The following is a 23,152-nucleotide window of genomic DNA, read 5'->3' on the forward strand; positions in this document are numbered from 1 at the left end:
TAGAGCAATATCCACATGTCTTCTGTCTTTTTTTTTTTTTTTTTCAGTGCACTTTTGACACCATCATTTTGGAAGAGTTGTATGGCCTGTGATGGGGCAGCTCCCCCTCCCTGAGCGGACACTTTGTGTGTGTGTGTTTGTTTGTAAATATTATGTATATAGTTTGTGTTTCATAATAAATATTATATAGTTGTTTTAATTGTTTTTGTTTTAAATAAACTTTTCTTTATAAAAAAAAAACCTTGCTATCTCCTGCTCTTTTTTCTACCTTTAAAAATCTAGACTAGAGTGGTGGAAACAGAGGCCAGTCACACAAGGGGACAGCGAGGGCCTGCAGAACCTTCAGTGCTTGGCTCGGGCTCGGACGAGGAGTGTGCCATCTGCCTGGATTCGCTGCGACAGCCCGTCATCACCTACTGCGCCCACGTCTTCTGCCGACCCTGCATCTGCGAGGTCATCCGCTCTGAGCAGGAGATCAAGACCCGGGAGCTGGTAGAATACCCAGGAGAGGAGGAGGACTCTTTCTCAGCCGATGGCAAAGACAAGTGGCAGTCCAGCTCAAAGGTGAACGCCCTGATGAGCAGTCTGCTGGCGCTGCGCGGTGAAGATGGCAGCATCAAGAGCCTGGTGGTGTCCCAGTTCACCCGGTTCCTCACCCTGCTGGAGGTGCCTCTGAGGGAGCACGGTTTTACCTTCACACGGCTGGACGGCTCCATGAACCAGAAGAGCGGTGCCAAGGCCATCGAGGAGTTCCAGGATGCCTCTCCTGGGAGCCCATCCATCATGCTGTTGTCACTCAAAGCTGGAGGCGTGGGACTCAACCAGCTTGGAACCTGGCAGCAGAGGACCAGTGTGTTGACAGGTTCCATCGGCTCGGCCAGAAGAGGGATGTGGTTATCACCAAGTTCATTGTGAAGGACTCGGTTGAGGAGAACATGGTGAAGATCCAGAAGAAGAAAAAGGACCTGGTGGAGAAAGCGTTTGGAGCGAAATCCATTCAAGACAAGAGGCAGTCGCGCATCGACGACATCAGGGCCCTGATGGAGTTATGATTTTGTTTCTTTCCACTAAAAGGAGCATCAGTAACTTTTCTGTTATGATAGGACAGCACAGTGTTCAGGATGTCCATTTTAATTGTTATGTTCATTCTCATACCAATTTCATTCCGGCCAGCGTTGGCCATGTTTACAACCAAAATGTTTCTGTTCCAACACAGTTTTGTTGTTTTGTTAAACACAAAACACACATGTATACACACACACACACACAGTCACACACTTGTACACCAGAATGTGCTCATTAGATTACTGGGAAATAGTAGTAGACTATTTACACAGTCCAAAACATTCTCAGTCTATACGCCACAGCAGGGTCACTTCAATAAACCACTAAGTCCAACCGTTACGCCCCCACGCCAGCAGGGGAGACACTTCCTCTAGTGAGCAGTGGTTGCACTGTGGTCGCGCTTCCACCAGAACAGCTGATAGGATAAACAACAGTCAGTGTGCGGCGGCAAATTCAGAGAGGAGCATCTCCAAGCGTCGCCTTCCCACAGGCTGCAGCGAGCAGTACTTGGATTCAGCAGAACAGAAAGGCTAGCCTACAGTTTCATTAGGCTACTACTTCACGTTATTTGGATGTATGTGGATGTGAATCATAAACAACGCGCCCGCGATCGTCTGCGCTCATTCCTTCTAGAAGAGGGGACCTTTAAACGAGCACTTCCCTTTTTGTTTGGAAGAATGGAGAGCATTGGATCTAGTGCCAGATGAGTGGTTACTTGTCTCGCCAGGAGAATGGACATCTGCTTTCGAAAAATCAGAGCCAGCCGTAGCCTAGCAGGGTTCACTCGGAGACACGTAGCCAGCCGTAGCCTAGCAGGGTTCACTCGGAGACACATAGGCGCTACCGGAGCAATGGTAAGATTTAAAGAATACTACGCTTTCATTCTGCTGTAGGCTATAAGGAAATAGATAGGCTACGTTGATAGATACAGATCTTAACTGTACATTTTGTTTTCACAGACTAACTTTGCCTCTTAATGGGGTCGGGAAGCAATTAGGTAAACTCTAGGTTGCTGTCCATAGAGGACCGGTTGGCTGCTCTGGAGTTGAAAAACTGTGCGGGAGAGACAAACTTTAAGAAGAGAAGACTGGTGCACAATTCCAAGCTTGCGGTAAGAATATGTTCGATGACTGCTAGCTAAGCTAAAAGTACCCTAGCCTAAAACCAAAGCTAAGAGTAGCCTAGTAGCCTTGCAAAAGAACAAGTGAGCAGAACCAGCTTAATTAAAGTGTATTTTTTTGTGTCGTCATTTACAGGAAGCAGTACGCCGTCTTCACAACTCGGAGACAAATTGCAGGCGCTACAAACCGGAGCAAGGGTAGGATTTAAAGAATATGTTTTCATTCTGCGGTAGGCTATAAGGAAATGGATACGTATAGACACCATAGGATAGATACCGATTATAACTGTACATTTTGTTTTCACAGACTAATCTCGCCTCATAATGAGGCGGTGACCTCCTATTTGCTTTCGAACAATATCTGCAAGTCCAGATTTACGATGTTGATAAAGGCGACATTGTGTGTAAGTGACTTGTTTTTACTGTTTCTCCTTCCTTGTTTAATGTTACTGTGACTTGCGTTTGATTTTTATTCATACCACTCTCATTTAATTGTTTTCCAGCCGCCTTTAAGACATATTACGAGACGGTACGCAGGAGCTTTAGATATACCCAGCCAGAAAACTCATTGCGGGCGGAAGCTCTTGAAGAGTTCAGCTTCGAGTCGGCGAGAAGAAAGAGGGTAAGACTTTATTTGGTGACTATTTTTCAGGTGCATTGATAGATGTGTTGTGTCCATACGCAGTGCATCGCATCGCACAGTACTGATTCATTGTTTTTTTACAGCTGCTGGAATCGAGACAGAGTGTGCTAGCAGATGACGAGGTGGAACTCTGGAAGTCCGCTACCGTAGACCTCATGTCTGACGAAGAAGATGGTATTGTTGGCGGGGTCTCTGGATGGATTGTATGGTCGCCGTCATTTCGTAGGCCGGAGCTCTCTGAACTCTGCGAAGCTGCAGTCCCGGTTTGAGGCGACGCCGAAGTACAGAGCCACGCACAATAGGCGTCTGCATAACGGACCTGCCTCGGAAAGAACGCCGCCAGTTACCTACAACCCTGAGGAGGCAAACGGACAGTTCACGGAGTTGTAGTTTTTGGATCATCCTCTACCCATGTGTGGGCAGATCCTCGCTTTGTATATAGTTGTTTGTTTTAATAAAGCTTGCTCTTTGCTTAAACATGTTCCTGGCAAATGTTCATTTCCTCTATAAATTCATTCATGTCCTTGATGGTAGCCTAATAATAGTGTAGTAGCCTACATAGGATAACATGAATATACAGCATAATATATATATATATATATATATATATATATATATATATATATATATATATATATATACATACATACATACATTATTATTGGGGATCTGCCAACCAATCACGAGTGATTATACTTGTTCGAAAGTTGTGGTTTCATCCAATACTGAGTAAGGATATTCAAGCCAGGCCTGGCCAGCCGCGGTTTCGCTGCATTCATATGCTAATTAGGCCTATTAGCACTCTGAAAGCTCTCCACATACGTCATTGTCTGGTTCCGACAATTTGTGGCACAGACAAACGGCGACAAGCGCGGGTTGCAAATTGTCGTCAACTACCGAAAATGAGAGAGATCTCCGGTCGTTTACGGGGACGAAAATCACACTTTTCATGCAGTGCAAAACAGCAGAAGGGATCCCGCGATGAAGGCAGGAGTCAGGTGGACGAACAACAGTATGCAGCTATGACGTCGGCTTTCAAATTAAAAGTTAAAATTTATATAGCCACTTCTCTACACTAATTGGCTCGCCTCCGAATGCCAAGAGCCACTCGCAATGGCACTACTGGACTAGACAAGGGGCGTGGACCTTGTCCTGTTACACATAGACGTAGAATTCTGGGGTATTCTTACTGTATTCTGATGTGTTCATATGTTACTTCTGTGTGTAGTATACAACGGGGAGAGGTCCATACTATTGTACATAACATAACTGTGCCTTAGCCCTGTGCACCAGCAGGAAGGTCAGACAGGCCGATGTTTGGGAACATCTGAGGAACATCAGACATAACATGGGCCATTCAGGGCCAGAGCCGGGTTTTGTACACTGGTTGGCACCTGCCACGTTGGCATGATTTTCGTTTGTATGTTTTAGTATAACAGGCTTTGTCTTAGGTTTTGACTCCGAGACGGATCGAGGAAGCGACCAAGGAGCATTTTCTGTCGGAAGGCTCAGCCGCCGCTTCTAACAACAACCACAACGTTAGAGCTAGTATCGATAACGTTAGCTTTTAGCTCCTTACCTTAGCAAGTACCACGGTGTTCTCACAGCCTCCAGGCTTGTAGATCTGCATGTGGTGGAACGCATGGACCGAGGCACGCACAGCCAATGGGCTTGCATAGCCGCAGTATAAAATTGAACACTATGTTTGTTGTGGAAACGCCCCGGTTCCTCATTTCTCGTCAGTTCCTCGTTACTTCCTGCTACGTCCCGTCTACCTGCTTGTTGGTATGTCTACTCTTTCTACACTATCTCCTACTCGCTTGGTTTTATTAGTAGTATTGTGATCTTATTTTTGTTATGTATGGCTTTGTAGCACTTCTACCTGTTGCTGGCAGTAATTGGTGCCGCTCGGTGGTTTGTACCGGTGGAGTACTTGCATTACGTCTTGTCGAGGTGATCTTCCAAACTAAAGAACTCGCTGGTGCCCAGCTGAGCGTCTGATTTGAAGGGGAAACCGTAGCCGTTGCCTTCTCACTTTCTGCTTTATGGCTGGTTCTAACTGTTATCTGATTATGCTTCGTAGAGACCGTGAGTTTGGGGCTAGTGGCCACTGCAGTTTTGCCACGCTTTTCTCCAAGACCAGTGCTTCACCTATTTTGGCCGTGGCGCCGACAACGCATTTTAATGGGCTAAGTGCCTTGTCTCTTGTTGTGTCTAGATTGATTGTTTGTGTGGGTGTGTGTGTTTGTGTGTGTGTGAATGAGTATGATATAGTGCATGTAGCGTGCTGGTGTGATTTATTGTTTGGTGTGTGGTTTATTGTTGGGTTTTTTTCCTATTGTTTGTCTGTCTATTTTTTGGGTTAGAAACCGATATAGGCCTTGTGTAGCTTAACTGAGATCTGCTAAATGCTGGTGTTAAGACCCTCCTAGCTTTAGCTTCCATATTCGTGTTGTTTTGTTCCTGTCTGTCTTTTCTTTTGGGGTTTTTATGTCTTTGTGTTGAACGTTGGTGGGAGGCCTTTTCTATACTGCTGTGGATCACCAGTGATCCTTGTAGCTGGCCTGTAACTAGTTCTTGTTTGTATTTGTTTATTTTCATGTCTTTGTGTTGAACATTGGTGGGAGACCTTTTCTTCTATTCTATACTGCTGTGGATCACCAGTGATCCTTGTAGCTGGCCTATAACTAGTTTGTGTGTATTTGTTTATCATGTTTTTGTGTTGAACATTGGTGGGAGGCCTTCTCTATACTGCTGTGGATCACCAGTGATCCTTGTAGTTGGCCTATAACTAGTTCCGGTTCTTATTAGTTTATTATTTTCCTTTTTCTGTGTTACACATTGGTGGGAGGCCTTTTAGTATACTGCTGCGGATCACCAGTGATCCTTGTAGTCGGCCTACCACACCTGCTCGCATGTGTTGTGTTTTTGTCTGTTTGTGCATATGTGAGTATAATCCTCACCCATCTACTCCTTCCCCCCATTCTCCTTTTTCTTCCAGGTGCTGAGGCCCCAAGGCAGGGAAGACAGTCCTATCCTCCAGGTGGTGGTGTCCCCCCTTCTGTGTGTAGTGCTCACGTGTGCATCTTGAGGTGTGCTGTCTTAGCCTTTGTGTTGCCGTGTGTGTGTAAACACGTGTGAGTGTTCTATTTGGGATTCCCCTGACTTGTGATATCTGGTCCCCCTGCCGGTACGCCTCAGCACTGTCTCTCTACCCTCCCTCTTCATCTATATGGTGTGAGTGAAAGTGTCTTGTCTATCTGTTGTGAGAACATCCAATTTGTATTTAATAAAACATAACTTATTATTGGAACCACGTCTCTGTTGCAGTTAGTAACGAGCTTGTGAGCTTTTGGTCTAAATTTGGGTAAAATCTAGGTATACTTCTCTGGGTGCAAGTCCTAGGGTGGCGTAGTCTGGCGTTATACATTGCTACTACTACATGCAGGTCTTGCACCCATCCACAGCAGAACTGTTCATGGCTTTCCAGGGACTTGTAGCATTTGAACTGCTGCTTGGTGTAATAGCTCACACCATCGGGATTACACAAGGTAATTAACCATATCCATGTACAAGGTGGTAGAGCATTCATGTCGCGGCTCCATTCTCCAGCTGACAGCTCATAAGGGTCGATCTGGTTTATTCCACAAAGTTTCTCTAAATACCGCTGCTTTGCTGTGGCATTCAGCTTCTCCCTGTACATTCTCTTTGTGTTCGTCTTCTCCTTGTCTAATTGATGTAAACTAAAATATTTCTCTCACTGTGTCTCGCTTATCGATACTTCTCCCGCTGTGTCTGCCGCAAATTACCATGACAACCGGATTTCTTGACGTTCAAAATGGCGGCTTCTCCCAAAACTACAGGAAAAGATCAGGTGATCTGACGTAGCTCCTCACTCTCAACGGGGAAATTTTGAGTAGTTTTTAATTAATAGTTTAAAAAGTATAAAAGTTACAAAGCTGAAAAATACATAGCACCCATGTCCTAAGTAAGACCTACGCAACGCAGTTTGAATGAAGTTTCTACGTTAAACGGTTGAAGCTGCACTAACTGCGTTAGAAGAAGAAGAAGAAGAAGAAGAAGCCTAGGAAGAACAGTATTTCATGCACTGTAATAAGAAGAAGAAGAAGACTTCGGATAACAGAACAGTGCATTTTCATGCACTGTAATTAAAGTGTGGCCTGGCGCGTGAATCAAGCTTTCCAGTTGTAGTACATCGTAATCTGTAGGAAAAAATGTGGCTGACAGACCTAGCAAGCTGTTTAAGTTATAGCAGTTGGTTATCAAGATACTTAGTATCAGAATGATCCGTCCTTACTCATATGATTATCGACATCAACAACAAACACTTTGCCTGCAAAGTTTTCTAAGCTGTTTACGTTTTATATATTTTTTTTTTAATTGATTAGCCATCACCTATACTAAAACTGAAAACAATAAAACACAGAATTCTGCTTTGTTTGCAATTTAATATTATGCTAGTATTTAACTACCAGTGGCTTGATGGTGCAACAATTGTATTGTAGGCCTACTCTACTTTTTTTAATTGTCCTAGAATTGTTGAGAGATTGTTTAAAAAGCTTAAACTGTTTACCATGTTAGTCGTTAGGTTATAATGTGTCAGCCTAATGTAATGTAACAACTTCACTTAAATACCTTAGTTGAACAATTGTACAATTGCAGACATTCCTTGTTTTGGTATAACTGTTAAACTTGTTTGCTTTTGCCTTTTAGGCTCCAGACCAGACCAGACCAGTGGTGATCGTGTATGACATGACATTACGTGTGTGGTGTCTGTGTGCACACCTGTCAACCATACATCTCTGACAATGTTGCTAGTAACATACTAACATTCATTCTTACACACGTGACCATATCTCAACATATCTGTGCACATACCATTTAACCATACTGAGACTTATCTGAGATCTACACTGAGACATTCTGAGAACTATATTGTTGTGTGAGGATTATACTCACTAACTATATGGAACATGTATACCTGTGAACAGTGACGGACTGGGATTAAGCATTTTCACCAACCACACGGGGACGCGCGTGCATGTGCCCGCAACACACAGATATAACTTCACATGCACGGACATAACACGTTTGTAGCCCCATTGGTGATGAACTCTTAACTTTAATATGCATAAAGACTGAACCAAAAACATGGATATATCAACGGAGTGTGCGAATAGCCTTGGCCACACAACTGGGCTATTTACACCCTGTTACATAACAACAAAAACATGTTTTTTTCATCAGCAGAAAGTGAAGAATTCTGAACAGTTTCAGCACTAATATCTGTTCAAATTAAATTTGAGATGGAAAAGTTGTGTTTTATTTTCATAATCTTTGTTCAGTGAACACATACAACCGTCAGTTTGTTAGCTAACAGAAATTTTGTGACTATAACGTTCAGGCCTATAAACTATAAGTTTACCTGCAAACATCAACCTCTTGTGGAAACAGATAGTGCAGTGGTCACAGGTAAGGGCTGGCACCTGGGAGACCTGGGTTCGATTCCTGTGTGATGCGTTTTGGCAGAGTGAGTGTGCTGTTGTACCAACATCTCTGGAGAGAAGGCGCGCAAATTGAACAAGAAATCGGTTCTCAAACGGAAGTTTTGATTGCAACAATTAGCTAGTTCATGCACAAGGGTGTAAATAGCATTCAGTACTATAAACACCAGGGTACGAATACCATCCACTTCTAACTGTACATTGATGCAAACAGCATACCTTATTCAGAGTGTCTATTACACAGCTGAGCTATTCACCCTCACCTTCTGTATGCTATATTGCACAATACTGAATGCTCAGGTAAATAGTAAGTAGTTAACAAACTGTATACATCATTACTAATAAATGGCAGAAACAAACCAAATGCATGTAGCTGTCATGAGTCCTCTCACTCCACCGGGTTACCACCTTAATTGGTTTCCATTATCTTCTACTCTGCTCACCACTCTCTCTACTCAGCCTAACTAGCTCCACCTGTCCCTGCTCTGCTCTGCTCTAATTACTCTGCCAGCTGCGCTGCATTACCCACTAACCTCTCCCAGTATTTAAAGCCCTGTCTTTCAGCTCTCCTTTGTCAGATCGCCTGCAAAGCGCACACCTGAACCTGTTTGCTTTCAAGTCTGGCTGACTCTTGTTTTGTGACCCCAGACCTGCCTGAGTCTTGGATACTCTTCTGTCCCAGAAAACCAGACCTGCTTTCTGCTGTGATGACTCCTGACTACTCTTCGATCCCGGTAACTCTGACCAGCCTTCTGCCTTGCTACTACGAATTTGGATTTCCCTTGAACTGTACTTCTGCCTCGTTTCATCCGCCCTGTTGTGTCTGTTTCCCCCCCCCAGGACTTCCAGACCACCCACCACCGGCGTCATAGGACGCATCGCTGCCACTGGGGCACAGACACAGCACATTGGACGGAACCCCTGTATCCCTGTTATTCCCGGTAACTCCTGGAGCCTTCACTCACTCCCTACTTCCCTTTTCCCTTAAGTTTAATAAACTTTCTGGTGTGACGCAATTCTGGTCCTCTGGTCGTCTGTCTGAAACGTGACAGTAGCGATAGGCTGGCCTTTTGCTGTAGAGATTTTCCATTTACTACATACAGTAGGCACTCTGATTCCATGTATGGGGCACATATATATTATTCAGATGACACACAGACACAAGTAGACAAGACCTGTTTAGTTCAAAAGCTCACTTGCCACGGCAAGGCACAGATCAGGAGTGAGATGACGAGACAAGACAAGAGACAATGTTAGTATTTGTTTTCTTTTTGTTGTTTTTTAGCTGACAGACACACACATCACAAGGACATGAACACACAAAAAAAGAACCCATGTCCTAAATGGTCAGGGAAATAGATAATCAACAGTGTAAATCATTACTAATAAATGGCTGACAATTTTTTCTTTTTTTATGTAGCAGGCCTTTTGCTGTAGAGATAATGACTATCCATATCCTATCCATACAGGGCCGGCATTCCCATCATCCTGTGATAGACTATGCATGGCCTAATGGCTCTCCTGCCCCGTGTCACCACCTCTGCTCCTGTTGCGAGCAGCATGGCCAGATCTGCCTCGCGCGTCGAGTGTAGAGTATTTGCGCAGCTCGGACTAGGCCTACTGTCATTCTCATTGCGACTCCCCACACTGCCACTACGTTCCCCACTAACTGTCCTATGAGCACTTCGACCTCGTCTAACATACCCAGTGGCATTAGACAAGGGCTCCACCACGTTACTGTCGCCGCGATTGTGGAGAGGGACACGTTCAGAAGACAGAAGCTAGCGCTATGGACATTACATCCAGCCTCGTTCGCCACACCACTAACACCCTGCTAACTTCCCGATGAACACTCCAACCGCGTGAAACATTATTCCCACCAGTGACATTGGGCAAACGATTCAACGTTTGTGCTTGGTGTAAGCTAAACTATGGAGTAAACGCTCACTTTGTCCAGCTGCATCATTGCAAGGCAGGGACTCATCTGAAGCCTCACTAAACGTCATTTTCTGAAGGCAGATATTCCCCTTCAGAATCAGGGTCCGCGAATAGAAGACCCAACACTTCATTTCAGGTAAACTTTTTTGATGCCATTAGACGATAATCTAATGCAAATACTCGCAGACGCTGACAATATCGCCTCTGACAAAGTGGCTCACATGCACACTAGCTCCGGTATTTCACGCACTGATTCAATGCGCTGTAGCTAGAAAGTTTTGTTTAAAGCATGCCGTTTTTTCGACTCGGGGATGATGTATGACATGTCTGCCATCTAGTGGAGTGGAGGTCGAATGAAATATAACACCCTATTTGACTAAATCGACCGTTTTATTCAGTACCGCATCTTGTCGAGTAAACTCGACCGTGGCGCCTAGAGGGTTAACTCAACAAGATGCAGAAAAACTAATTCATGCCTATCACTAGCAGGTTAGACTACTGCAATGCACTTTTCACTGATCTTCCCAAAAAACATCGAAAGAAATTGGCACTCATTCAGAACTCTGCGGCTAGACTTTTAACTAAGACCAAGAAGAGAGAACACATCACCCCTGTGTTGGCTGAACTGCACTGGCTCCCTATTTCCTATAGAATTGATTTTAAGGTTATGTTAATTACTTACAAAGCTCTAAATGGCATAGCACCAGTGGTGTAGTCTACGTAGAACGCAGGTATACGCCATATTCCCACCTCAAAATTTTGTTTTTTTTAGTATACCCACCTAAAATGTTCAGTATACCCACTTAAAATTCATTTTTCAATATTTAGAATAGCACAGCCACGTTTCATCAACGGCCACCTCTCATGGAAGCCTTGTAATTTAACAACACCACGATATTACACTTTACAATATTCATTCGGAGATTGCGGCAGTCAATCTCCCATGGATTCTCCATCAGTTGTTTCCAGATATGAAACCATGCAGCGTTGACCACTGGCACTGCTTTCTATGGGGACGAATGGCTGAATGTCAGATCACCGCCATGTTTAACCCTCTAGGCGCCAGAGTCGACTTTAGTCGACAAGATGCGGTTCGTTCGACCTCCATTCCACTAGATGGCAGACATGTCATACGTCATCCCCGAGTTGAAAAAAGAGCACTCTTTAAACAAAACTTTAGCGCTACAGCTGTATTGAATCAGTGCGCATAACACCGAGCTAGTGTGCGCAGGAGCCACTTTGTCAGAGCGATATTGTCAACGTCAGCGAGTATTTGCATTAGATTATCGTCTAATGGCATCAAAAAAGTTTACCCGAAATGAAGTGTTGGGTGTTCTATTCGCGTACCCTGATTCTGAAGGGGAATATCTGCCTTCAGAAAATGACGGTGATTCGTTTAGTGAGGCTGGACAAAGTGAGAATTTACTCCATAGTTTAGCTTACACCAAGCACAAACGTTGAATCGTTTGCCCAATGTCACTGGTGGGAATAATGTTTCACGGGTTCGGAGTGTTCATCGGGAAGTTAGCAGGGTGTTAGTGGTGTGGCGAACAAGGCTGGAGGTACCATAATGTCCATAGCGCTAGCTTCTGTCTTCTGAACGTGTCCCCCTCCACAATCGCGGCGACAGTAACGTGGTGGAGCCTTTGTCTAATGCCACTGGGTATGTTAGACGAGGTCGAAGTGCTCATAGGACAGTTAGTGGGGAACGTAGTGGCAGTGTGGGGAGTCACAATGAGAATGACAGTAGGCCTAGTCCGAAGCGGCGCAAATTCTCTCCACTTTCGGTAGCGAGGCAGATCTGGCCATGCTACTCGCATGGTGGAGGTGGTGACACGCTCTCGCCCTCTCACACACACACACACACACACACACACACACTAGGTCATGCAAAGTCTATCACAAGATGATGGGAATGCCGGCCCTGTATGGATAGGGAGTCATTATCTCTACAGCAAAAGGCCTGCTACATAAAAAAAAAAAAAAAAAGTCAGCCATTTATTAGTAATGATTTACACTGTTGATTTGCTATCTATTTCCCTGATCATTTAGGACATACACTATGTGTTCCTTTTTGTGTGTTCATGTCCTTGTGATGTGTGTCTGTCAGCTAAGAAAAAAAAACAAAAACATCAACAAAAAGAAAAAAATACTAACATTGTCTCTTGTCTCGTCATCTCACTCCTGATCTGTGCCTTGCTGTGGCAAATGAGCTTTTGAACTAAACAGGTCTTGTTTACTTGTGTTTGTGTGTCATCTGAATAATATATATGTGCCCCATACATGGAATCAGAGTGCCTACTGTATGTAGTAAATGGAAAATCTCTACAGCAAAAGGCCAGTCTACCGCTACACGCATTTGGTTTGTTTCTGCCATTTATTAGTAATGATTTACAGTTTGTTCACTACTTACTATTTACCTGAGCATTCAGTATTGTGCAATATAGCATACAGAAGGTGAGGGACATTTTGGGGGGGAAAGAAGTGGTGCATTTTATCATTCAAACATGCAACTTTTCATGAAAATTCTATAATCCAAGATGGCCGCCACCATATGACGTCATAATATGCCAATTAGATATAAACATTTAATCCCTACATAAACTTTGGGTCATCCTTAATATTTTTCTAATTTACAGAAAGTCTATCATCACTTTTAAGATATAGCCTTTTGAAATGAAGATGTCAAAATCGAACGTTTCGAAAAAAAACTCTGGCGCCTAAAGGGTTAACCGGTATCACATATTGGCAGCATCAATCAGCCTTCCCCCTGACCCCGAGCTGCCAGGTTAAAGCAGCAGCACAGCAGCACAGCAGCGTTCCAGATTTTTAGTTGGGGACGACGAGGATGGCCAGGAGCAAATGACAGCGAGACCTTCGGAACTTTTTTAATAAGGTTGCCCGATCTGACGTTTCCGAAGGTAAGTTAAGAGTCAAAAACATCATTCACGCTTTTTATAAGACTTGTTTTGCTACCAAGTTACCCTTCTAGGTTGTTTAATTTGTGGACATAACACGGTAATAACACAGGCTAGTCATGCTGTAGTCTAGCTTTCGTTCTTCTCTCAATACTAGCAAGCTAACGTACTCTGATCCACGTTACCCTACTTAGTTTTAATTTCTGGACGTTTGTTTATCTGGGATTCTTCTTTGGGAATAACTCCTAATCGCCATGTCTGTCTGTAAACGGTCTACATGATGTGTACTGTGGCTGTCTGGATTAAGTATCTATCATGAACTTTATTTTCTAGCCAGAACCATGCTATCTCCATGGTAGGCATGGATGGAGAGATATATTATCTGTACTTATGGGTAATAACATTATCTACCCCACTGTTACTGCGATATAATGATGAACGATGCAAAAACCTTTAGTGCATGTGATTTTACAAAACAGGCTATATTTCTATTGACCAACATTTAAAAATCAGCTAATCTAATTTTGTTTGGGCTTGACTTGCTGTAGGCCTACTTGATAGTAACATTTTTGAATGTCATAGATGAAAATGCTTACAAATGAAATTTAAAATTGGCCTATTTTTGTCATAGCTTTTAGAGGGCTTTGCATCTGAACTCATATGAAACAGAGTTGTTCATTGTTTTCTCTAGATGGCAGTGTCAGTCAGCAACAAGGTGCAAGGGGAGCTGGAGACCTTGACACTGAGATGGTGGACCAGCAGGAGCAAGCAGGAACTTCAAGAGCTGGAGAGGGTATTTGATTATTTGCTATTGGTTTTGAACGTGAATTTATGCTGTCCCTCACGCATGCAAGGGGCAGGTAAGTGCAAATCTGCGACCCCCCCCCCCACAAACATTTTTGTCCCTTAATATTGGTCCCGAGGGGTCGAGTCCCGACCCCTAGTTTGGTAACCACTGAGCCTATTACTGGCCAAAATATACAGTATGCCCACCTCAAAAAAGTAGACTACACCACTGCATAGCACCTTCATATATCTGAGCTTTTAATATCTTATCAACCACAAAGGAAATTTAGATCATCCAATTCTAATCTTTAGAATTATTACAATTAATATTACAGGCAGAGAGTGTCAGGGTGGTGCGGAGTGGAGCAGGAGCCAATCAGCAACGACGATTGCGGGAGAGTCAACCCCACTGCTGAGAAACAGCCCTAACCTGGTATTGAAGCGCTGACTTCACTCTATCTTCAGCCCAGAGCCCAGAGCACACAGTGAATGAGCTAGGACCTAAACCTTTGTGGATACTATACTAGCCTATATCAATGACTCTTGAGGAAGTTCACGGACAAGATGACTCTAAACAAGTGCCTTACCTGTCAGTTGTTTCAGAGGCATCGTAGTGCAGCACAATAATGTATGCATTTAGCCTACAGCGCAATTGCTTACAATAGTGATTTAACTCGTTATTCTCTTTTCCACAGAATGCAGGTCATCGGTACTGCTTTGGAAGAGCTACTCGTTTCGGCGAAGAAACAAGATTGCTTGACAGTAGAGGTATACGAATCAGCAAAAGTCATGAATGTGTAAGTAAAGCAGCTAATATCTTCCTGGAACCTGATAAATATATTTGTTATATAGTTACATGACATGGTTATTTGAATCAGTTTCTAACCAAGTGTCATTGTCATTCAACAGTGATCCAGACAATGTTGCATACTGCGTGTTAGCGACTGACGAGGAGTACGAATGCGACATTGCCCTCCAGATTCACTTCACCCTCATCCAGGCTTTTTGCTTTGCCAACCACATCAACATCGTGAGGATGAACGACATCGAGCGCCTTGCCTGTATTGTTGCCACTGACGAGTCGGGAGGAACCTAAAGACGCGCACTGTCTTCTTGTCACAGTAAACTTTGGCACCACTTCAGTTCCTGTTTAACCTACCATGCCATTTATGCTGCAGCTATTTATGCTCCAGCTATTTGAAGGTTAAGTTCGTGTTTAGGTCATGCTAATTCTTGATTGGAGATGCAGATCACATTGTGTGTAGGCAACAGGTCTTGTGGAAGAGACAAAATAAAAGACTCATGATGTTGGAGTAAGCAATACAAATGAATGACAGTGTTTGAATAATTAATGTCTGGTAGAAATAAGACAAGTGTTAAGTCTGTGTGGTAGGCTCTCAGAGAGGAGAGTCCTGATATCAGGCATAATACACAGAACAATGGCATGTTAATATTGTCAAAGAATATCATGACCTGCTCTGGCTGGATGCTGGTTACATGTTGCTCAGCCATGAGACAGATGATTGGAGATTCAGATCAGGGAGGTTGTAGGCAGCAGGACATGTGTGACCGAGGGAAATTTTTTTTTTTTAAACAAATCCAAATAGAGAGAACACCTGACTCCTGATATCATAATGTCAAACAATATCAATACTTGCCTTGTTTATTTGCATGTGATGGATGCCTTCAGGGTTGTGATGTCTTGCAGGCTTCTTGTCAGAGAGGCAGAGAAGATATACCCAGTTTATTGTCTTTGGATGTGAAGATGGGTGGCTTACGGGCTGGCCAAGACAATTCAGTTACACTTCACCGAGTCTGGGACGAGAAACGGAATGCCTGAAGGCCCGACAGCCTACGGGAGCCCTCCTCCTCTTTCTCCAAGAGATGTTTTGAATGCTTTGGCAAGCAGGACTTCTTCATCTTGTGAAATAGTCACATTTTGTTCCCCTCCATCCACTCCAATGTTTTGGCCTGATGTTGCCATTGTCCTGGTTCTTTGTATACTGGATGGATCTGCCTGGAGTCTGCTTTCCAGGGTGGCAATCACAGCTTTTTCTTATATGCAGTGCTTTGGGTACTACGGCTGGTACCTTCCCCAGCAGACTCACAGCTGGTATCCTCCCCAGAATGTTCAGGGCTGGCATCTTCCCCAGATAGTGCGCTTCTGCTGTTGCGCTGGTATGGTTTCAGGTAGTCGGCCACATTTGCCTTTTCAACATCACCCAGGCCCTTGGCTTCCGTATCAACGGCTCTGCGTGCTACCTGGCTGGTTACTGGCTTGAGGTTGTACTTTCGGTGCAACCGGGCCACGTCATTGGAGGCTTTGTGGATGGGTATCCCTGAGGTGGAAATGAAGAATCTTTCTTCCCCATTCATCACATCCTTATCATCCCTCTTGCGTTTCCTGGTGGTTCTCAGGTATGTTGGCCGCAGCAGTGTGTAGTACATATCAAACCACTGTTGGCAGAGGACAAAAGGGAATTGAGATTACATTCTGCTGTAACAGAAATTATGTTCTGACCAGTTCTCAAAGGAAATGGAATGGGTCAGCTGTGTAGGCAGAACATCAGAGGAGGCAACAGAATAGCTTTGCTCTGTTTGAAAGCAAAGGCCAAAGCAGTAGTTAACCAAGGGGTTACCTTACGCGCTCCTCCTCCTCCGACAGGGCAAATGAGGCCACTTGCTGTGCTGCCGTCTTGTGCTCCTTCACCGAAATGACGAAACGGGATTCATGTTTTCTCCTGGCAAGCCACTCTGTGACCTGTAAAAAATGAGGACATCACATTAATTAGTTAATGACCAAAATAACGGGAAAATGTACCAACTCAGACCAAAATGACAGAGAAAAACTCACAGGTGTCTTACCTATTAGTAATTAGAGAAATGCATGTAGGAATGTATCTCAGTTAATTGCCATGTAGGAATGTATCTCAGTGTATTGCTCCACATCTCACCTCTCTGTCATATGTGAATAGGTCATTGATTGTAACTGCTCATGTACTGCTCAGAGCTGATGTCACTGCTCATGTACAATTGCCCAATGGGCCACATGCTTTGTTTTGGTTAATGGCCCTCCTATTATTCTGGTTGATAGCTCTGTGATGCTGTGTGAGTGTGTAGAAAGGCCTTCACACCATGCTTCCAAAATCAAATCTATCTTTTCTTCCATCACAGTTTGAATTTGAGAACCATGAAAGGTGTTTGCAGCTTGCGAACCAGCATGCAGCGTCTCCTACGGGGGTATTTTCAAAGTCCTTTCTGTGGATCCACAGGTGCGTGACCAGCTGAAGCAGAAACTGCTTCAGACAACCCTAGATCACGCACAGAAGCACCTGTGAAAGATGCTTGAATGATGCACATTTTAATGCACCTTATTGGTAAGGCTAATCTTTTTTTTAGTCTTACTTTCTTTTAGCTCTTGTTTTTTATCTTATCGTTAAAGGTAATCTTATTATCTTAATAGTTAAGCAGTATCTCATTTTTTATTGTGTCTTGTTGTTAGGGCCTACCTTATTTTTATCTTGTCTTATTTGTAAGTGTTATGTTATTGTTCATATATTTGTCAATAAACCTTGGTTTAATGTAAGTGTTGTCTGCTGTTGTGGTCGAAGACAAGTGAAATTACATGGAAAACTAGCGTGACATAATGCTCAAAGCGGCATTAAGTTATAAAAACAGATATTTATTAAGTTATTAAGATGGGCATAGTCTGTATAGCCAGACACAAATATGATAACCGCTGCCATACACTCTGGAATGTTGATGGCTGGGCCAAGTGAAGGCATGTGTTGCTCTTCATTAAGATGCTGTGCACACTCTAGCATGCAGATACATCCCAACAACCTTCGTAGATACCACATCAGGTGAAGTTCAGCCAGGTGAATGAAGGAGGGTTGTTGCAGATGACACTAACATGAGAACTGTAGCCAGAGTGTCTACAGCATGTGCATCCCGTGCTGCAAGTGCAGTGAGAGAGGACCTCAAGACATTCTTTCAGACCCAGCAAGGACTTGTTCCCTGGCAGGAAAGAGTCATTCGGAGAGGTTGCCTGAACTGATCCGATCTTGATCCGTGTTGAATACAGTTGTAATAAAATTGAGTTCTACTAATACTGGTACCCTTGTGTCTTTAATTTCTTACAAATCATTTGACATTCTGTTAAGGTTTAGTTCACCAGGATCTCTCTCATTGTAAAGCATTATGGCTTTCTCTTATTCTACAGTATTATTCTACACCACTGGCACAGCTGGCACACATTAGCACCTGTTCCTGGGCCAGCCATCAACATTCCAGAGTGTATGGCAGCAGTAATCATATGAATAGTGTTCTCATGTGCACCTGACTGTCTATTATTCTACACCACTGGCACACATTAGCAACAATTCCCCCACTAACACAGAACGGTTAGGGAATGTTCGGGAATGTTAGTTTATGGTTCTCTAAAGGTTAGTTTGTTAAGGGAACCAACCAACTGAAACATTCTCCTGTCATTGCACTGAACCGCCACACAACATTCCCGTTGTTTTTGATTGCTTTTTGATTGTTCTGAGTGCGGTTTTTAAATATTTATTCAGACAAGCTCCATTTAATTAAAAAAAACATGGAGTGCAAAGTTTCATCTCTTTACAGCACCAGAGGGAAGAAACCTTGTATGTTTCAAACAATTTACCTCCTTCTGGGAATAATTCGCCGACTCCAAATTGAGCCCACTTTATTTGTAATGTCCAATTGTTCAACATAGTCTGATTTCATACTGAACAGAATAAGTGTGTTATTTGGCCAAAAATTAAAAAATGACTAAATGTTAAATTGTCAAAGTATGTTTTAGTCCACAACTCTACCTCTGAACTGGGAGAGGTCAAATTTTTGTTTTCCAATGTGTTTTTTTTTTTTTTTTTGGGTGTCTCAGAGATGCTGGGGTAACAGACGAGTGTGTGCTCCCAGTGTGTGTGAGTGTGCTCCCAGTGTCACACAAATACACACACACACACTGGGGTGGGAGAGGAGAGTGTGTCTGCTCCCAGTGTGTGTGTGACCCATGGAGCACACACACACTGGGGTGGGAGAGGAGTGTATGTGCTCCATTGGGCCTTCAACTGCTGTCTGTGGCTGCAGAGAGGTGTGTGTCTGCTCCCAATGTGTGTGTGTGGACTCCTTGGGTCTCTCACAGACACACACACACACACACACACACACACACACACTGGGGTGACAGAGGAGTGTGTGTGCTCCTATGGGCCTTAAACTGCTGTCTGTGTGCTCCTAGGGTCACACACACACAAGCTGGGGTGACAGAGGAGTGTGTGTGCTCGCAGTGTGTGTGTGTGTGTGCTCCCAGGTAGTGTGTGAGCTGTGTCGGGCCTTCAACAGGCCTCTCAGGCTGCACAGTGGTGTGTGTGTGTGTGCCTGCAGGGGTGTGTGTGTGCTGTCTTGGGCCTAACAGAGGTGTGTGTGCCTGCAGGGTGGTGTGTGTGTGTGTGCTCGCAGGGTGTGTGTGAGCTGTGTTGGGCCTAACAAGTGTGTGTGAGCTGTGTTGGGCCTAACAGAGGTGTGTGTGCCTGCAGGGTGCTGTGTGACTGCTCCCAGTGTGTGTGTGAGCTGTGTTGGGCCTAACAGAGGTGTGTGTGCCTGCAGGGTGCTGTGTGACTGCTCCCAGTGTGTGTGTGTGTGTGTGTGCTCCTTGGGTCACACACACACACACACACTGGGGTGGGAGAGGAGTGTGTGTGCTCCATTGGGCCTTCAACTGCTGTGTGTGTGTGTGTGTGTGTGTGTGTGTGTGTGTGTGTGTGTGTGCTCCTTGGGTCACACACACACACTGGGGTGGGAGAGGAGTGTGTGTGCTCCATTGGGCCTTCAACTGCTGTGTGTGTGTGTGTGTGTGTGTGTGTGTGCTCCCTGGGTCACACACACACACACACACTGGGGTGGGAGAGGAGTGTGAGTGCTCCATTGGGCCTTCAACTGCTATGTGTGTGTATGTGTGTGTGTGTGTGTGCTCCTTGGGTCACACACACACACACACTGGGGTGGGAGAGGAGTGTGTCTGCTCCCAATGTGTGTGTGTGCTCTCAGGGTCACACACACACTCACTGGGGAATGAGAGGGGAGTGTGTGTGCCCCAGTGTGTGTGTGTGTGTGTGTGCTCTCAGGGTCACACACACGCGCGCAGGGGACAGAGAGGGAGTGTGTGTGCTCCCAGTGTGTGTGTGTGTGCTCTCAGGGTCACACACGCGCGCACAGGGGACAGAGAGGAGTGTGTGTGCTCCCAGTGTGTGTGTGTGTGCTCCCAGGGTGTGTGTGTGCTGTGTTGGGCCTAACAGAGCTGTGTGTGGCTGCAGAGAGGAGTGTGTGTTCTCCCAGTGTGTGTGTGTGTGTGTGTGTGGGCTGTGCTGGGCCTTCAACAGGCCTCTCTGGCTGCACAGTGGAGTGTGTCTGCTCCCAGTGTGTGTGTGTGTGTGTGTGTGCACACACACTGGAGTGGGAGAGGAGTGTTTGGGCTCCCAGTGTGTGAGTGTGTGTCTGTGCTCCCAGTGTCACACACACACACACTGGGGTGGGAGAGTGTTTGGGCTCCCTGTGTGTGTGTGTGTGTGTGTGTTTGTGTGTGTGTGTGCTCCCAGTGTCTGTGTGTGTGTGTGTGTGTGTGTGTGTGTGTGTGTGTGTGTGTGTGTGCTCCCTGTGTCTGTGTGTGTGTGTGTGTGTGTGTGTGTGTGTGTGTGTTTGTGTGTGTGTGTGCTCCCAGTGCCGTGCGTCTTGATTCCGTCCCACTAGCACACAGCATTACCGCACCAGAGGAAGGAAACTTTGTACGTTTCAAACAATTTACCTCCTTCCGGGAATAATTCACCGACTCCAAACTGGGCCCGGCTCATTTAAAATGTCCAATTGTTGAACATAGTCTGATTTCATACTGATCGGAAGAGTATAAGTGTGTTATTTGGCTTAAAATTGAATAATGACTAAATGTTAAATTGTCAAAAAAGTATTTTTTGCAAACTTCGACACTTTATGTTAAAGCTAAAGACATGAAACTTTGCACTCTCCATGTAGGCCATGTGAAAAAAGGTCTGACTTGAATTTCAGCCACCTAGCTCGATGCTACCACCCACAACTCTACCTCTGAACTGTGAGAGGTCAAATTTTTTAAAGTTTTTCCATTGTGTTTTTTTTTGGGGGTGTCTCAGAGATGCTGGGGTGACAGACGAGTGTGTGGGCTCCCAGTGTGTGTGTGTGTGTGTGTGAGTGTGCTCCCAGTGTCACACACACACACACACACACACACACACACACGGGGGTGAGAGAGGTGTGTGTGTGCTCCCAGTGTGTGTCTGTGTGTGTGTGTGCTCCCAGGGTGTTTGTGTGCTGTGTTTGGCCTAACAGAGGTGTGTGTGGCTGCAGAGAGGAGTGTGTGCTTCCCAAGGGTCACACACACGCGTGCAGGGGACAGAGAGGAGTGTGTGTGCACCCAGAGTGTGTGTGTGTGTGCTCCCAGGGTGTGTGTGTGCTGTGTTGGGCCTAATAGAGCTGTGTGTTGCTGCAGAGTGGTGTGTGTGTGTGTGTGTGTGTGCTCCTTGGGTCACACACACACACACACACACAAACACACACACTGGGGTGGGAGAGGAGAGTGTGTCTGCTCCCAGTGTGTGTGTGTGTGTGTGTTTGTGTGTGTGTGTGACCCATGGAGCAGACACACACCTCTCTGCAGCCACAGACAGAAGTTGAAGGCCCAATGGAGCACACACACTCCTCTCCCACTCCAGTGTGTGTGTCCCAAGGAGCACACACACACACACACACACACACACAGCAGTTGAAGGCCCAATGGAGCACACACACTCCTCTCCCACCCCAGTGTGTGTGTGTGTGACCCAGGGAGCACACACACACACACACACACACACACACACACAGCAGTTGAAGGCCCAATGGAGCACACACACTCCTCTCCCACCCCAGTTTGTGTGTGTGTGTGTGACCCAGGGAGCACACACACACACACACACACACACACACACACACACACACACTGGGAGCAGTCACACAGCACCCTGCAGGCACACACACCTCTGTTAGGCCCAACACAGCTCACACACTACCTGGGAGCACACACACAGCACCCTGCAGGCACACACACCTCTGTTAGGCCCAACACAGCTCACACACACTTGTTAGGCCCAACACAGCTCACACACACCCTGCGAGCACACACACACCACCCTGCAGGCACACACACCTCTGTTAGGCCCAAGACAGCACACACACACCCTGCAGGCACACACACACACACCACTGTGCAGCCTGAGAGGCCTGTTGAAGGCCCGACACAGCTCACACACTACCTGGGAGCACACACACACACACACACTGCGAGCACACACACTCCTCTGTCACCCCAGCTTGTGTGTGTGTGACCCTAGGAGCACACAGACAGCAGTTTAAGGCCCATAGGAGCACACACACTCCTCTGTCACCCCAGTGTGTGTGTGTGTGTGTGTGTGTGTGTGTGTGTGTGTGTGTGTGAGAGACCCAAGGGGTCCACACACACACATTGGGAGCAGACACACACCTCTCTGCAGCCACAGACAGCAGTTGAAGGCCCAATGGAGCACATACACTCCTCTCCCACCCCAGTGTGTGTGTGTGCTCCATGGGTCACACACACACACACACACACACACACACACACACACACACACACACACACTGGGAGCAGACACACTCTCCTCTCCCACCCCAGTGTGTGTGTGTGTGTGTGACCCAAGGAGCACACACACACACACACACACACACACACACACACAGTTGAAGGCCCAATGGAGCACACACACCTCCTCTCTGTCTCCCAGTGTGTGTGTGTGACCCAGGGAGCACACACACACACACACACACACACACACACACACACACACACACACACACACACACACACAGTTGAAGGCCCAATGGAGCACACACACTCCTCTCCCACCCCAGGTGTGTGTGTGTGTGACCCAGGGAGCACACACACACACACACACACACACACACACACAGCAGTTGAAGGCCCAATGGAGCACACACACTCCTCTCCCACCCCAGTGTAGGTGTGTGTGTGTGTGTGACCCACACACACACACACACACACACACACACACACACACACACACACACA

At 45.5% G+C, this 23,152-nt stretch overlaps 1 pseudogene; it reads left to right on the forward strand.

Annotated features, from left to right (window-relative positions):
* Positions 1–14,531: 14,531 nt before the first annotated feature.
* LOC125286165 lies at positions 14,532–15,149 on the forward strand (annotated as a pseudogene).
* The last annotated feature ends 8,003 nt before the right edge of the window (positions 15,150–23,152 follow it).

Source organism: Alosa alosa, chromosome 21, assembly GCF_017589495.1.
Source record: "Alosa alosa isolate M-15738 ecotype Scorff River chromosome 21, AALO_Geno_1.1, whole genome shotgun sequence".
NCBI classification, from domain to species: Eukaryota; Metazoa; Chordata; class Actinopteri; order Clupeiformes; family Clupeidae; genus Alosa; species Alosa alosa.